This window comes from Ambystoma mexicanum, chromosome 4p (genome assembly GCF_040938575.1).
Source record: "Ambystoma mexicanum isolate Mex_15411 chromosome 4p, UKY_AmexF1_1, whole genome shotgun sequence".
NCBI classification, from domain to species: Eukaryota; Metazoa; Chordata; class Amphibia; order Caudata; family Ambystomatidae; genus Ambystoma; species Ambystoma mexicanum.
This window is the reverse complement of record NC_090927.1, coordinates 187402816-187419366: the sequence shown is the minus strand read 5'-3', so window position 1 is coordinate 187419366 and position 16551 is coordinate 187402816.

Sequence of the window (16551 nt, the reverse complement as noted above, 5' to 3'; positions counted from 1 at the left end):
GGTTTGCAACAGGAGAGGTGATACTGGGAGAGGACTTAAACCTAGCATGGCAACCCAGTTTAGACAGAAGTGGTAACCAGACACGGGGACAAGGGGCTCCATTTAAGTCCCTCCGCCGCAAAGTGGAAACACTTGCATTATCCGATGTTTGGCGGGAGAAAATGGGCCAACAATGTGGGTTCACACATTTCTCACGTCCATCAGACAATGTCCAGGATCCACTACATATGGGTATCAACAGGACTCATGGGGAATATCAAAGGGATAGAACTGGGCCCAATATCAATATCAGATCATGCCCCATCGTGGGTGGAAATCTCCCTCGCGAGGAAGAAGATGGGGCTATGGCGGTGGAAACTGCCAGCAGATATATTTCATGACCCCGTTCTGCAAAACACAGTGAAAGAGGAAATCATTGAGTACTTCACCTTCAATGATTCTGCAGACATGTCGCAGGAAACACTATAGGAAGCGTTCAAGGCAGTCTTGAGGGGTCAGCTGATTGCCATCAAAGCAACAAGAGAGAAACAGAGATGTCAAAGGGAACGGGAGCTACAGGGGAAACTTAGAGACATACAGACAGTGATCGCACGTAAACTCACAAGCATCCTGAAAAAGGCACTGATACATGTCCAGGGCCAATTGGAAACTCTTCACACGAAACGCGTGGAGAAAAATGTATTACACCTCAAACATTGGTATTACACAAAGGCAAACAAAGCCAATAAATATCTAGCTAGACAACTGAGAGCCAAACAACAAACCCAAACAATAAAAACAATAAAATATAAACATGGTACAACCCAGACCCGAACAGAAGATATAGGGGAAGTCTTTAAAGACTTCTACCAGACACACTATACACCGGACAACCCATCGGGGCAAGAGCAAGACTCCTATCTGAACTCAATAACTATCCCCCAGATCACTAACTAACTAACTAGAAAGGCAACACCTAAAAGTAGGCGTAACAGTAGAGGAAGTGAAGAAGGCTATACTGGAACTGCGCCTGAACAAAGCCCCGGGCTGGACGGTTTTACATCACAATTCTATAAAAAGTATGTAGAAATACTCACCCTGATACTAACCAAACTATATAACACATTTAGAGAAATGGGGAACATTACCCCGTCGATGAACAAGGCAAGGTCCTGGTGTTTCATAAGGGAGGGAAAGCTCCGACCAAACTATGCTCATATCACCAGATATCACTGATTAACATGGATGCCAAAGTATACACAAAGATCCTGGCAAACAGACTTGCACCCCTCCTACCAAAGCTAATAGGTCATGACCAATCAGGCTTTATCCCAGAAAGACAGACACACAACAACACGAGAAGAATAATACATCTGATAGAAAAAATAAAGGCTGGCACAGACCATACTACTTTCACTGGATGTGGAAAAGTTGTTTAACGGGGTAGAATGGTCACTCCTGTTGCACACGATGAAGAAAATGGGGTTCGGCGACCAATATATCAAAATGATACATGCCAATTATAACACCCCTGGCGTAGGGTCAAGTACGGACAACCTGAGGATATCCAGAGGAACTAAACAAGGATGCCCTCCTTCCCCACTTCTGTATACATTTTTCTTGGAACCATTGCTAATCAGAATTTGGGACACAGAGAAAATTAAAGGAATAGAAATGGTGGGGAAATCCCACAAAGTAATGGCATACGTGGACGACATGCTGCTGGCAATGTCAGACCCAGTACAGTCATTGAAAGCCGTGATGCAGGAACTGGAATTGTTTGGGACAATCTCAGGATTAAAAATAAATAGGCAGAAATCAGAGATAATAACCCTAGCTGGGGATGGCAAAGTGATAAAAAAAAAACTAGCAACCGCCTTAAACCTAAAGATAGTAGACAGGGGGATTAAATACCTGGGAATCACCCTCACGACACGAATGGGACAGCTGTATGGGGAGAATTTTACGCAACTACTCGGGAGAATAAAACAAGATACAGATAGATGGAACCCGCTGACGATTTCTTGGTGGGGTCGGATAACCTCAATAAAAATGAATACACTCCACAAATTACTGTATTACTTCCAGGCGCTACCGATCAAAATCCCCAACTCAATCTTTAAATCCCTGATCATAACAACTATGACATATGTATGAAAAAAAGACCCCCAGAGTGGCAAGATCGTTGCTGACCGCATTAACTGCATTTCCGCAATACTATGAGGCGGCCCAGCTGTGCGTATTAAAGGAATTGGTCCAGTCGAACCCGCACAAACTCTGGGCAATTCAAGACAGGGCAGTAGGGGGGCCCCACTGGTAGATCTTCTATGGAGAGAGAACAAGTATAGAAATCCAAACTTACAAATTAGAAAAGTGATGAGGGCGGCAATATACGTATGGGACGAAACATCAAAAGAGGCGAACTAACAGAGGCACCAGCTCCCTTTAAACCAATGTTCGGAAACCCAGAATTCCCACCGGGAGTAGAGAGAGGGGCATACAGAAACAGGGACACGGCAGTGTGTACGAAAAAAAAAACTAGCGACCGCCTTAAACCTAAAGATAGTAGACAGGGGGATTAAATACCTGGGAATCACCCTCACGACACGAATGGGACAGCTGTATGGGGAGAATTTTACGCAACTACTTGGGAGAATAAAACAAGATACAGATAGATGGAACCCGCTGACGATTTCTTGGTGGGGTCGGATAACCTCAATAAAAATGAATACACTCCACAAATTACTGTATTACTTCCAGGCGCTACCGATCAAAATCCCCAACTCAATCTTTAAATCCCTGATCAGAACAACTATGACATATGTATGGAAAAAAGACCCCCAGAGTGGCAAGATCGTTGCTGACCGCATTAACTGCATTTCCGCAACACTATGAGGTGGCCCAGCTGTGCGTATTAAAGGAATTAGTCCAGTCGAACCCGCACAAACTCTGGGCAATTCAAGACAGGGGATTAGGGGGGCCCCACTGGTAGATCTTCTATGGAGAGAGAACAAGTCTAGAAATCCAAACTTACAAATTAGAAAAGTGATGAGGGCGGCAATATACGTATGGGACGAAACATCAAAAGAGGCGAACTAACAGAGGCACCAGCTCCCTTTAAACCAATGTTCGGAAACCCAGAATTCCCACCGGGAATAGAGAGAGGGGCATACAGAAACAGGGACACGGCGGTGTGTACGAAAATAGGGGATATGTATTAGGATAAAGAAATAAAGACATTTGAAGAATGTAAAGCTGTACTGGGTCTGACGGCAAAAGACAGATACAAATACGAACAGCTGAGACACTGGCTCTCGACCCCACTCCTTAGGCAGGCGGTGACAAGAGATCTAACCCCCTTTGAGATATACATACCGACTCACTCAGGCACAAAGAAGCTTGTCTCAGCCATGTACAAGTTCTTAAATACGCAAAAGGAGGAGATCCAATGGAACTATATGAAAAAGTAGTAAAGGTCACTAGGGGAAACAATGACCAGATAACAATGGGAGGACACATGGAGAGCGATCCCAAAACTGACACGGGCTATACAAAGAAGAGAAATGTGGGTAAAGGTCCTGGTCCAGTGGCACTACACCCCAGAGAGCCTAAACGCAATGTTTCTGCATACATCAAACCTGTGTTGGCGAGGCTGCAAACGGGTGGGAGACTGGAAACACATGTGGTGGGACTGCCCAGGTATCAAAGGTTTCTGGTAAGAGGTGATATCCCAAATGCAGGTGATGTTTAAAGATGTAGGCCAAATGGGGGACAAAATATGTCTATGCAGAATGTGGTACGCCCAATCCAGGGGCATGCCGAAGGCTCAAAAATGTAACTTCATGGGCCTGTTGATAGCTGCATGGCTAGCAATAGCGCGATAATGGAAACAGCAATCCCCACTGACAACCTATGAATGGCTCCAGAAGGTTTGGTCATATGTCACAATGGAATGGTTAAGCTATAAGATCCAGGGCAGCCAAGAACATTTCCGGAAAGAATGGGGAACAGTGACTACATGGCGCAATGGTGCCCACACAAGATCAGAATCTTGGACACATTCAGTACATAACTCAAATTTGGCCACTGAAAAGGAAGGAACTTTTGCTGGCCGGGGAGGAGCGGGGAGGAGTGGGGAGAAGGTGGGGAAGGGGGAGGGGAGGGGAGAGGTGAAGTTGAGGAGAGTTGTCTAAACAGAAAACCAATAAAAATATATATATTTAAAATAATATATATATGGCCAAGTCGGAAATGCTAGAACTGGGCATAACAAGAGAACAAGCGACAGCCTTGCATAGGTGCTCCCCCTTCAGATCATCCGGAGGCAGTATAGCATACCTTGGTGTAAGACTAACCAATAAAATATCCACGCTGAATAAGGCGAATTAACCAGAACTAATAAAGAAACCTCAGGAAGATTTCCTGCGATGGACTCCTATATGGATCTGCTCGCGGGGGCAAATAACAGTTAAATGGTGACTCTTCCCAGACTTCTATATAGGTTTCAGAGCCTCCAGATCACAGAGAATGCTAGTATTTTTTTTTTTATGTGGCCTATCTATTTTCTAAATAAAAATTTTTACTAGACCATCCCTTTAAATGTTCCTTTTGGGCCTTAGCCTTTTGGCTCCATCAAGGCACTGAATGATTACAGCAATTAGCACCATGCTGCCTTACCAAAGTGCTACTGAATACAAGCCTAGATAGAACTTTTCGTTCTTTTTCGGGTGGGGTATGTTTGTGGCGTTTTGAGGTATGGTAAAAGAGGCAAGACAAAAATATATTGAGAATGCTGATTTGTTTATTTTAATTGGCATGTGCAGGTTTATTTTACTTACGTTTCACTTGTACATCCAGTCAGTCCAATGCTTCTTAATTATAAACTTGTATCTCCTTGTCTTTGTTACACAAATTTCCCTCTTTTTTTAACTCTCAAATGTTGCGAGGAATATTTCTAATGCCACAGACGGGCATTTGATAGTTCTTTCTAACTTAATATCCAGCCGAGCAAGCAGGAATATGCAACCATGCTCGGAAATATTAGAATTACTTACATTTTGATACCCTAATATTCTTTAGGTTATTATAATTTTTTTCACAACTTGGCCATTGACATAGAACATTACCAAAAAGAGTCACTGCAGCTGCCAGCCTAATCTGTTGCACGGGGGTCTGGTGAAAGATCTTTACCATCTGATGGTTGAATGTGACCAATTTTAATTATGTGGGCCATATCAGCAGCAGTCCATTATGCCCAGCTCTACCAGGACACCTCCTTGCACCCTTATTGCCAATCTCAGCAGAGTGGCTTGTGCCAGAATAGGCTTGTTGAAGAACCAATGTGGAGAAGTTTGAGCGGCTCCTCACTTTTCTATGCCATGTGGTCAACACTGAGATTTCTTTTTCCAGGGCATCTTAGTCCAGCAACTGTCAGTTGTTTCTCAATACCTTCCAGCAGTAGAGGAGTCGGCATAAATGTCACAATGCCTGGGTAGCATGGTAGCATGTGTCAGGTACTCATTGAGCCTGTATCAGGGTGGTGTTGGTAGTCACATGTCTGGGCATGTGACTACCAGCACCGATAGTCACAGCATTACTAGGGCATGTTGCTGGACTTACTTGGTGCAAGCAGCCTGGACACGCTTTCTTACAGTGACATGGCATTTTATTACTGTCAAATCCAACAGGAGTATGCTTTTATATGGTGATACTGGCAGCTTCCTGCATATGGCTTGAATGTACATGAACGGGCGCAGCCAGCATGAACATGTTTTTTATACTGGCATATATTGTTTCCACACTTGGAATTCTGAGACTTGTAGTATTCCTAAATTCAAAGCAAAAGCAGGACTGGATGGCTTTCTCACACATGGTCATGGGAAACTTTAGAGCTCTGCTCTGTAAGGCAGTATCAATGTGGGCCTTGAAGTAGACAATTTCAATATTCGTACCAAGTGCAGCATGAAAGGTATCTGCCCAAGGGCCTAAACTGTACAGTGGGTTAAAAAAAAATCCAGCTTCAATTAATGTCTTCTCCTTTTTCTGCAAGCAGTCACCAAAGTACATGAGCTGTCCAGATTACTGCCCCACAGGGAATGAGTGAATCACTTTCATATGCCCTGTTATGCTGTGTCTTGTATAGCACACAGTCTACCATTTCCACTGTTTCTGAGAATTGCAGGCTCTGCAGGAGGTGGGGTATGGGGCTAATTTAGGAGCAGCTAAGGTTGCTTTGTAGCAATGCTAATGAGTGCAGTTTTGAGAAGAAATTGCTCTCTGTGGCATGCACATTTTTTAAATGTCATGCTACATTAAGCAATGGCTATGTGTATATGTTCTCTTAGAAACCCAGACAGAACCCTGGATATTTAACTTTTATTTAATGGAAAAATGAGTAATCCATTGGGTTAATCTTTTTTCTGCTTGTGTGCATCATGGCAAATATAAAAGAAATGCCTGGCTCACAGTATAGTAAACTCAGAAATAAAAGGGAAAAAGCAAAGAAGAGTCTTTTCATAACTATTTTCAAGGTGATCCGTGTGAGATCAAGATGAAGATCGTTCAAAGGACCCACCTGACACTGAAGTTGAGATAACAGATATAGCTACTGCCTCACAAGTGGAAGAGGAATTTGGAAGTGCAAACTCTCAATGTAGAAAATGAACTGAATGAACAATTGCAGGTTCAAGATTTGAGAAGATGTGAAAGTGTTGCTGACTCCATCAGCATGAGCTATAGTGGCCCTGCTACTGTGAAGGGTCAGAAATGTGAGACGGACACGTAGGGTTTTCTCACAAGTAGCCATTTTATTCAACAATAAGGGTGAGATAAACACCTATCTTTCCCTAAACCTAACAAGGGGTTCCCTACCTATCAAACTAAGGCTAAAGGAAAATGACCTAATGTCCAAAGAACTCTATCCCTCACATCCATACATATAACAAAATCATATAGGGATTATCTGGCTGTTCAAATTCATAAAATAACATTTAAATTCACACAGAGAAATTATAAACATAAATCATTGCAAGCAGGGTTGAATCTCCTTCCCCTGGATAAATTCAGGATGTTTCCAACCAAAATTCAAAATCAGGAAAGTTCTTTCAATAGCCAAGTTCCACTTGAAATATAGCACAACGTTCTGTTCCTGCCAAATGACCTTCACTTGGCAATCTAATTGACTTATTTTCAAGTCATTCTTCTCACTCTTCAACTGCTGTTTAACAAACCAACAATACTTTATCTTCATATATCAGGCAAGTAATTATTATGTTCTCTGAAAACCAACCATCTTTCATTGAATCTCATTTTTTCTTTATAAACAACCCTGTTCTGTCGGGATGATTCCACAATATTTCATTAGTACCCATAAATTGATATCTCACTGTCTTTCCACCACAACCTCCTGCCACATTGTAGTACTTCAATGGCTTCTTCCTGGTCTACTTGCCTGCCAGGCCTAACAACTAAATGTTCCTTTCCTGGTATACTCGCCTGCCAGGATAAACTCTCCTACTACTACCACCAGTATTTTGTGGTGAGGATTGCTTCAAACTTTCCACATTGGGGAAAAGCTAAATCAAAAAAACGTCTTCATGAATAATTCTTTCGACTTCCAACAACCATAAGAGGGTTACCACTTCTTATGTAGGATATAATACACCTTGACAATGCCTCTAACACTGATTCCTTTGCCCCAGGCAATGCAGATTATATTTCGCCCCACCTTGATGATTTTACAAGGAGGGTTTCTATTCTGCCATATTTGGTTTTGTTTGTATTTTTGTATTTATTTGGTTTTATATAGCGTCGTACATCAAAGCGCTGAACATAAGAACTAGAATGGTACAATGAAATGGAATTTATGATTTAAAACACAGCATAGATCTGTGATGACAATAACCTTCAATTAACCAGTCGAAAAGAGGTAGGATTGGAGAGAAACCCGAAAGGATAAATAAACAGTGATGGAACAAAGAGAAAGTGGGAGAGCATTCCAGTGTAGACGTGCCAACAACAAGAAAGAGCGGAAACGAGATTGAGCACAGGGATGGGGGGCGAGGAACTATGAGAAGACAATGAGAAGCAGAGCGAAGTGGACGAGATGAGATAAGAGATGAAAGATAAGGAGGTACAAGGTCATAGAGAGACTTAAAGACTAGACATAGAACATTTTATTTTAAACAATGATGGAAAGAAAGCCATCTTAGATGAGTCAAAGAAGATGAAATAGAACCAAAAGGAGCAAGAAGGCAGAGAACCCGAATAGAAGCATTACATACAGATTTCAGTGGAGCTAAACCAGATAAGGGAAGTCCAACGAGTGCAGAAGAACAATAGAAAAGCCGCAAGAAGAATTAGGGCAGACACCAACAGTTGAGTGGCCTTAGAAGTCATGAAGGGACGGGCTTCTCGAATGTTGTACAGATGAAAATGACAGGAATGGGCAGATAGGGAAATATGGTGATTGAAAGAAAGACCCAGATTACACGCCACGGAAGAAGTGGGTAACTGTGAAGGAGGGAATGATATGAATGGAGGGGGGAGAAATAGGTTTGAAGGAAAGAAACTAACCTCTGTTTTTGCGGCATTGAGCACCAAAAAGTGGTCTGACATCCAAGACTGAATAACCAGGAGACAAGCGCTAAGTTCATGGTGGATGTAGTCAGTAAAGTGTGGAAAGGAAAGAAAGAGTTGCATGTCATCAGCATGAAAGTGATGAGAGAAACCAAAGGAAGAAATAACCCCAGCAAGCAAGGAGGTACATAGGGAAAAATGAAAGGACCAAGAACCGAGCCTTGAGGAACACAATAGATGAGTGGACACATTTTAGAAGAAACCCCAGCCCAGGAGACTGATGAATCCTGTGGGACAGCTATGACTCAAACCAGGTTAAGGTAGAGCCAGAAAAGCCAAAGGAGGAAAAAGCAGACCATAGAAGTGTGTGATCAACCGTGTCGAAAGCTGCAGAAAGAATAAGAAGAGAGGAATGCTTAGCGTGATGTGCAGAATGGAGAGAAGAGCGGTCTCAGTAGAATAAACAGGGAGAGACCCAGATTGAAAACAAGGAAGGGTAGAATTATGAGAAACAAAAGTAGAAACCTAAGAATAAAGAATCTGCTCAAGGATTTTAGAAAGATAAGGTAGAAGTGAAATAGGACGAAAATTAGAGGCAGATGATACATCAGCAGAAGGTTTTTCTAAGATTGGAAAAATGGTTGCATGCTTAAATGAAGATGGAAAAACAGAAGAGGATAGGCAGGAGTTAAACAGAATTTTGAGATAGGGAACAAATAGATGACATACTTTAGGAATAAGTGCAGATGATATGGGATCCAGTGGGGAGGAGATAGGGTGAGCATGAGCACGAAGACGGAAAATATCTTCATTGGTTATCGGAACAAACCCAGCAAAGATCTCCTTGGGGGATACCAGAGAGATAGGGGGTCAGAGGAGTAACTAGTGTACTAGACATTTCAATTATAGATCTAAATTGTCTAATTGTTTAATTGTCTTTCTTTGGCTCAGACAATGCTTTTCACAATCTTCTTTCATGAATGATCTTCCTTTGTGTGAATCCCATTCACTTTGTTTAAATATTGTCCCCTTTTGGCTTTGACAATGGTGGTTACAATATTTCTTTTTATTCTGGTTAAATATTGGCAATGGAGGTTACAATATTTCTTTTCACTCTGACTTTTAAGATAAGAGTTGGACCGAAATTGCCTTAATTCATTAGTTCACTATTCAAAACTTCCTTTCTGAGCCAGCGGTCGGTTTTGGAGCATACTGAGGTTACCTAACCAACACCTACTCACTGGTCTTTCCATGCGCCTTTGCTGGACCAGAGGCTCCTGTTTCTTATTTCATCGTGGAAACACAGGCATCTGACAGCTCCTGTAAGGTTTCAGTAGCTGCTGTAGTTGGAGCTGATTCTGCTCCGCTTGCCCTCCGAAGCAGCATGCAGGACCAGGAGAGCTTCTCTCTCCAACGGGACAGCTAGTTTCCATACCAATTCCTGCTGCATGCTCTCTGCATCCCACAGAGCTCCCGACTTCTGCCACAACTACGTCACAGCGTCCCACTTCCAAAACCGCAGTGGCTCCGTCTCGTACTGCTTCCTCATGCTTCTGCTGGTTCTTCCTGTTGATGGCCCGCTCCTCAAGGGCTTTTAAATGTTTAAAGGTCCCACTCAGGTGTGGATCGTCACAAGCACTAGACTGCAAACTACACTTCTTATTTATTTATTTATTTATTTATTTTGTTATTTATTTCATCATGTGAAATAATCATCATTACATACATACATACTCAAACTTATAATTCATCCAAAATTATTCAAATCGATTCCTTAATTACTTGAACATGCATAGCTAAAAACAATCATAAACACACTAAAAGCTCTAAAAGCTTTAAAAATATTTTGTTATGAAACTTCATCTTACATATATCATCCATAAAAATCTTCAAAATGTTTCTTTTCTAACATATTTCTTAATATGGAGCCATATTTGATGAATAGCAATATGTACTGAGACGGAATGCGTGTTAAGACCATGTTATGTTATGTCCAAAATTCCTGGTCTAAGATTATTTCATAGCTATGCGTCAAGTGCCCTAAATGAATCATATACAGTGGGCCCAGTTTGGACATTCCGTAAAGACGTGTTTCTTTGTTCCCAGGGATCATACAAATTCTACAGTATGTACGGTCCTCTTGCAGCTTCAACCGTGCACCTATAATGGCAAGCACTGGCAATTGTTTAATATGGATCAGCAGCTTAAGCCTACGGATCTCAGGGTCCAGAGAAAGCAATAAATAGGGGTGGGGTCTCAAAAACCTGTGGGCTACCAAGGACACCGGTGCACAACCATTAAGTGTCACAAAATGTTCGCAATTACGAATCCAGCCCCAACGGGCCACCTTCTTTGCAAATACTCTCTTCAGGACCTCATATTGTGTCCCACAGTGAAAATCAGGAAACCAATTAACAGAAGAGAACAACATTTTTATCAATTGTAAATAATTATCATCTTTCTGTGTCCCAATGAGGCAATATAAGACCACACAGACCAACAGATAATCTTTGCTAATAGTTTGGGTTAGAAGAAACAGCTGTCCCTACATCTTAGCGTCATTGCCTTCATTGATTGGAGACCCAGCTCTATATGCAAATACTCCATCAGAGTTGACTGCAGAAAATTCAACACGTTATGCGACAAATGCCCTTCAGTACGGTTAAGCCATTCTAGGTTATCCATTTGCAAGGCTTCTAGATCGTACAATATGGAGGAAAAGAACCACTGTTTGTACAACAGTAAAATCCCACTAATAGAAAAGCCTGCCCTTTCTCTCGTGAATCTGTTTAGGAACTTTAGATTTTATAATATTTTCGTAACTCGCTGATCGCATTAGTTCAAGACCCAGGTATTTATATGAAGTAGTGTAATTGATTTGTCTCAATGAGGTTTCCATGGCTAACCTATTAATTTTCTTGGAGGATACCAGCATAACTGTTTTTCTTCAAGTTGATAACCAACTCATTTTCCTTAGTGTATAAGGCCAATTCACCAAGTAATCCCTTAATTGCGGCAACGGTGTGACTGAGTAATATAAGGTCATCCGCATACAGAATTGTTGTAATCCTGTCAAGGTCTATCCTGGGTGACCATTTAGCATCCACTGGATATAAATTAAAGGGAAGTGGGGCATTCATAAAACACCTCTATTTATGCTGATTTCTCAAGAAAGGAAGTTTCTGTGTCCCAGCTGTATCCTGGCGGTAGTATTAATATGGAGGGACCTAACTACCTGTAGGAGCCATCAGAGGACAGCCCCGTTCAAACATTTGTGCCCAAAGTCAGTCTCTATTAACCAATTCGAATGCGGATTTAAATTCCACATAGGCAATGTACAATGATGGACTCTCCTTGTTAAAATACAATGGCCACGGTTGCCTCTCGTCCACCATAATTCCCCCTTCTTGTTCCTGTCTAAACCTATTAGTTTCAATAAACTCCTGCCAGGTTTGTTCAGGAATTGGGTTTATTATTTTTTTTTCCCTCCGAGTCCTTAGCCAATGAGAGAGTGTGCCACATTGATTTTGATTTAAGGCTCAGCATTACATTTAATATCTGCTGCCATTTGTATGTTAGGCCTTCTGCCTTATGCTTTTTGTACCAGTTCCAATAAGAGTTCTTGGCCTTCTTAATATTAACTAAGGCACTTTGCTCAGAATACGAGCATCGTTTTACAAGCCACACCTCTCTACGTAACTTGAGCTTGGCCACTCACACCTCCAAATCAAATGGTGCTGCATTTTTATTCTCCGACGAGGCTCCCTTCCCTTTAATACCCCCACCCTACTTGTTGTTTCAAAAATCCATGTTTTAATCTCTTCTACGATAAGCTTAACCAGATTCTTCAGACCATATAAAGAGTTACACTTTTGTAACTCTGAGCTCCTCTTTCTCATCTCAGTCCTCAAAGCATTGTGGAACTTGTAGTCCATAATGTTCATATTCTGATTAGGGTTATTTGTTTTACTTTGGTTTAGTGGTTTATAAGATATATATTTAGGGGGAGTTCTCAAAGGAATTAATGGTTGTTTCTTGCTTTCACAATTGAAACATACTGTACAATTATGACAATCAGAAGTAGTATTTACTCCCTGATTTTTACATATTTCATTTCCTTATTTACGATAGTGTTTTTCACTCTTTATGCCTTGGAGAGATCTGGGAGAGGAAGCCTTACTATGATAACAAGCCATCAGATATTCAGGCATTAGGGAACCTTGATCCGCAGAAGAGGATAAATACTGTGTATCCCCTGAAGAAGTCCTCACATTCCCTTGATGGCCTTCTCCTCTCATGTGATCCACCTGGCTAATACCACTCTCAGGGTCAGGATCAGGTAGCAGCTGCCTTCCCCTGGCCACCTGGGAGGAGACTGTAGGTTAGGATTCTGTGAGGATTCCACAGGATTCATCACACTACCTGGGACAGTTTTCCCTCCAAAAGCACTGATCGTGTCAGCATTGGACTCTGATAATTTTGAGCCTGTGTGCATAAAAGAACATTTCTTAAGATTTGTGCCACTAAAAGAGACAGCGGGAACTAGTATGACAGATACTATTCTCCACCAATTACAATAAATGTCATTGCCCATTGGAAACTTGCGTGGCCAAGGCTATGATCATGATAATGAAAGCAATATGAAGGGGAAAGAAAATGGTGTACAACGAAGTATTTTGGATTTGAATCCACACCCTTTTTTTGTTACTTGGTTGGTAATGATACAGCTAAATTTTGCTTGGAGGCAAATGCTTACTTAACATGTTACCTTGTTTTTATGTGTATTTCTCTGTTTTGAAACACTGTTGGAAAGCTCTAAAGTGCCATTTTTAAAACTCTTATATTGAAACCACTGAGTGACACAAGATGGGAAAGTTGAATTAATGCCTTGCATCCTCTCCACTACCTGCTTGGGGCTGTGTATGATGCACTAGTCGAGATATCAAATGACACTAAGCAAACATGATCATCTGGTAATATCTCTCCCATAGATGCCTGAGATCTTGCAAAGGGTATTTCTAGCTTCCCCTGTTGTGTGGCATAACATTTCCCTTGAGATAAATGTCACAGGCAAACAACTTCAGACAAAAACATTTGATGTTCCTGATGCTATAAAAGAACTGGAAGAAACCAAGACGTTCTTAGTGGGTGCAAGAGTGAGGAAGGGTTTGAGAAAGCACTTGCCGATGTACGTAAACTTGCAGAAGAGTAAAATCTGTTGAAGAGAGATTTATTCAAATGCATCAAATTAGTTCTGTCTTTGGCTTTCTTCATAATATACACAGTTTAAATACTACTTTTACCACTGCTTCAGGCTAGAGAAAGCTTTTCAAAATGTGGACTCGAAGAACATTGATGCTTCAGATTTTTGCAATGAATTGCAAGTCATTGCAAGAAGAGTTCCAAGCTCATCACCACAATATGTACTGAATTGTGTTTACAATAATAATTTGTCAGAGAGTACCCCTCCCCGCTCCCAACACCCACATTGCTCTCCAGACCCTGCCAGTTTCAGTGGCAAAAGAAGGCATTTCAAAGCTAAAATTGATCAAAAGTTATATTCGATTGTCGATGATGCAAGAAAGATATGTTGGCCTAGCAACCTTGTCACTAGAGCATGACATTGCTCAAAAGACATTTGTGCTGTAGCACCTTGAAGCAGTTGTTGTGCTAAATGGAATTGGCATGAAATATACTTAGGACCCAATAACCAGACAGACTCAAAGGAGAAGGTAAAATACTGCTTTAATCTCAGTAAGTAAAGCATGGCGAATATACACTCATCAACTCATGCAGGATCACACTGTTTTCTCAATCATGCGTAGTTTATATAATGCTGGATGAGTCAGCTATGATGTCATCCTATGTAGCACATGCCCAAAACCTATCGAGGGGTGGGATTGGATTAAGGGAACAAGTCTACATATAGAATAAATCAGCGTTAGTCTCTCATTGACGGACCCTTGTCTGTAGGACACACCCTGAGCTACTTCTAGTCACATGGTTTAAAGCAATCGTCACAGCAGAAAATATGGCAGCAGACTAATATTCCACAACATTGTATGAAAAAGTGCTGGGCAGGCTATTCTAATGGGTTGGCAACCCAAATCCAACCTTGGACATTTGGCTTGTTAGCAGCACGTACATAGACACGAAACCAAGGTGGCTGGAGATACGTCAGCTCTTCCTTTGTTTCCCAATTAGGCCATCCTCTTTCATCAGTAGGCCTCAAACCAGTGTCTTCTGTTTGAAGGTTGACATTGCCAGTCTGCGCAGTCTCGGGACATCTGAGGGAGTGAAGGTTCACCACTATCTTAGCTCCAGGCCTATGAATAGCCCTTGTTTGTGAGCTCTTGATCACATGTTGTAAGACCATGAATTTGTACATATCGACAGTGCCTTTAAAATTATTTGATTCCACTTTTGCTGGGTGCAGTTCTTCTTGTGTCCTTTAAAGACTTGCTCACTATATCCCATATTGACATTGTGCCTTTCAATCACCCAATATTTGTCATCCGTAAATGTTCGTGTTCCTCCTAAGCTTTAGAAAATATGTTCTTGCACTTGGTCTGCTCGCAGACTCCCTTTGTGCTTTTTCTTCATTTTCAAAATAGCATCCTTGGTTCAAAGCCAATGTACTCGTCTATTTTGCAAGGAAAACAGCTTTTGCATCGTCTCTCCATGTTTAAAATTCTGTGCTCGTGTTTTTTGAGGTAACTGGGTTGTTTGAGATGAGCTGTTGCCCATCTTGTTCTGATGGTAGTCCTAAACTTTGAATTAAACCTCTCCTGAGCAAGCTTCTATGTATTCTTTCTACCTTGAGTTTCAGCGTATTTACAGTTATTGACCAGAGGGCCATTTAATTCTTCTTTGTATTCGTAAATACTGCATCATGGGGTACATGTTTCTATTACTGCTTCAGTTACATTGTTATTCTTAAATATTTTCGTATCATCAAACTCTCTTTTGCTGTCATAAGACTTTGTTTAACGTACATCCATCATTTTATTCATGGCGGCTTTTTGACAACTAGGCAAGGAACATCCTTCTTAGTAGGTTTCATCCACTGTTTCAACGTGAGGGTATCTTCTGAATGGCTTCCTGGGTGCATATCGTTTTTCATACAGTCGACGTGGTATGGACATGTTGCATAAACTTGTGCATGGGTTCTTAATTGATAGCTCCTCACCTGTTACTGCAATAGGGTGGTGGTGGAGGGGGCGTTCACTAGGGAGAATGCGTCCACTTGCTCCTCTACACATTGATCTCAAGAAACGTGTGTTTACATTTGCGAAAATTAAAGCTTGCAATGTTAATTTCTAATGTATGGGCATTTTCACTTGTTTTAACACATCTGGTACGAAGTAACATACAGGCCTAGATATGTGTGTTTTATATGTCTGGGTTACCAAAGGTATCCTGAATTATACATGATGACTTTGGGGACTGAGACACAAATATTTCACGGTGTATGTCAACAGGTGGCCCACCACCTCTGATCCGGTGTTCCTTGGGTTTTTGGATTGTTTTGGAGAGTGACTCACTGTTTTTCACTTTTTTAGGTGTTTTAAGACTATTAATAAGAGACATATTGTATCCTTATAAAGCTCTCAGCGTTAGCATTTCAGTTTTTTGGATTAAAGGTTTGGTGATAATGAACACATGACCAGAGTTTGCATTTGCAGAGGAAGGTCCAGACATTTAGACATGCAACTAGAGGGCTTTTTCTGTTTCATCATTCAGCCCTATCTGACTCATCTGAGAGCTTTGCTCGGGGAAAGGACCCTCAAGGATTGAATGGAAACTTTTGCTAATTCAGCTGTCAAAATATGTAAACATGTTCGTGGGTCAGTGATTCTAATTGTGATTCTTTACTTCCTTTCTTTTATGCCGTGTTGTGTCTTGTGTCTCCCCTGAGCTGATGTTGTGTGAATGCAAGCTGGATGGAATGCCTTTGGAATGCTGATGTGTAGAATGTTGATGTGCGAGTGCCCC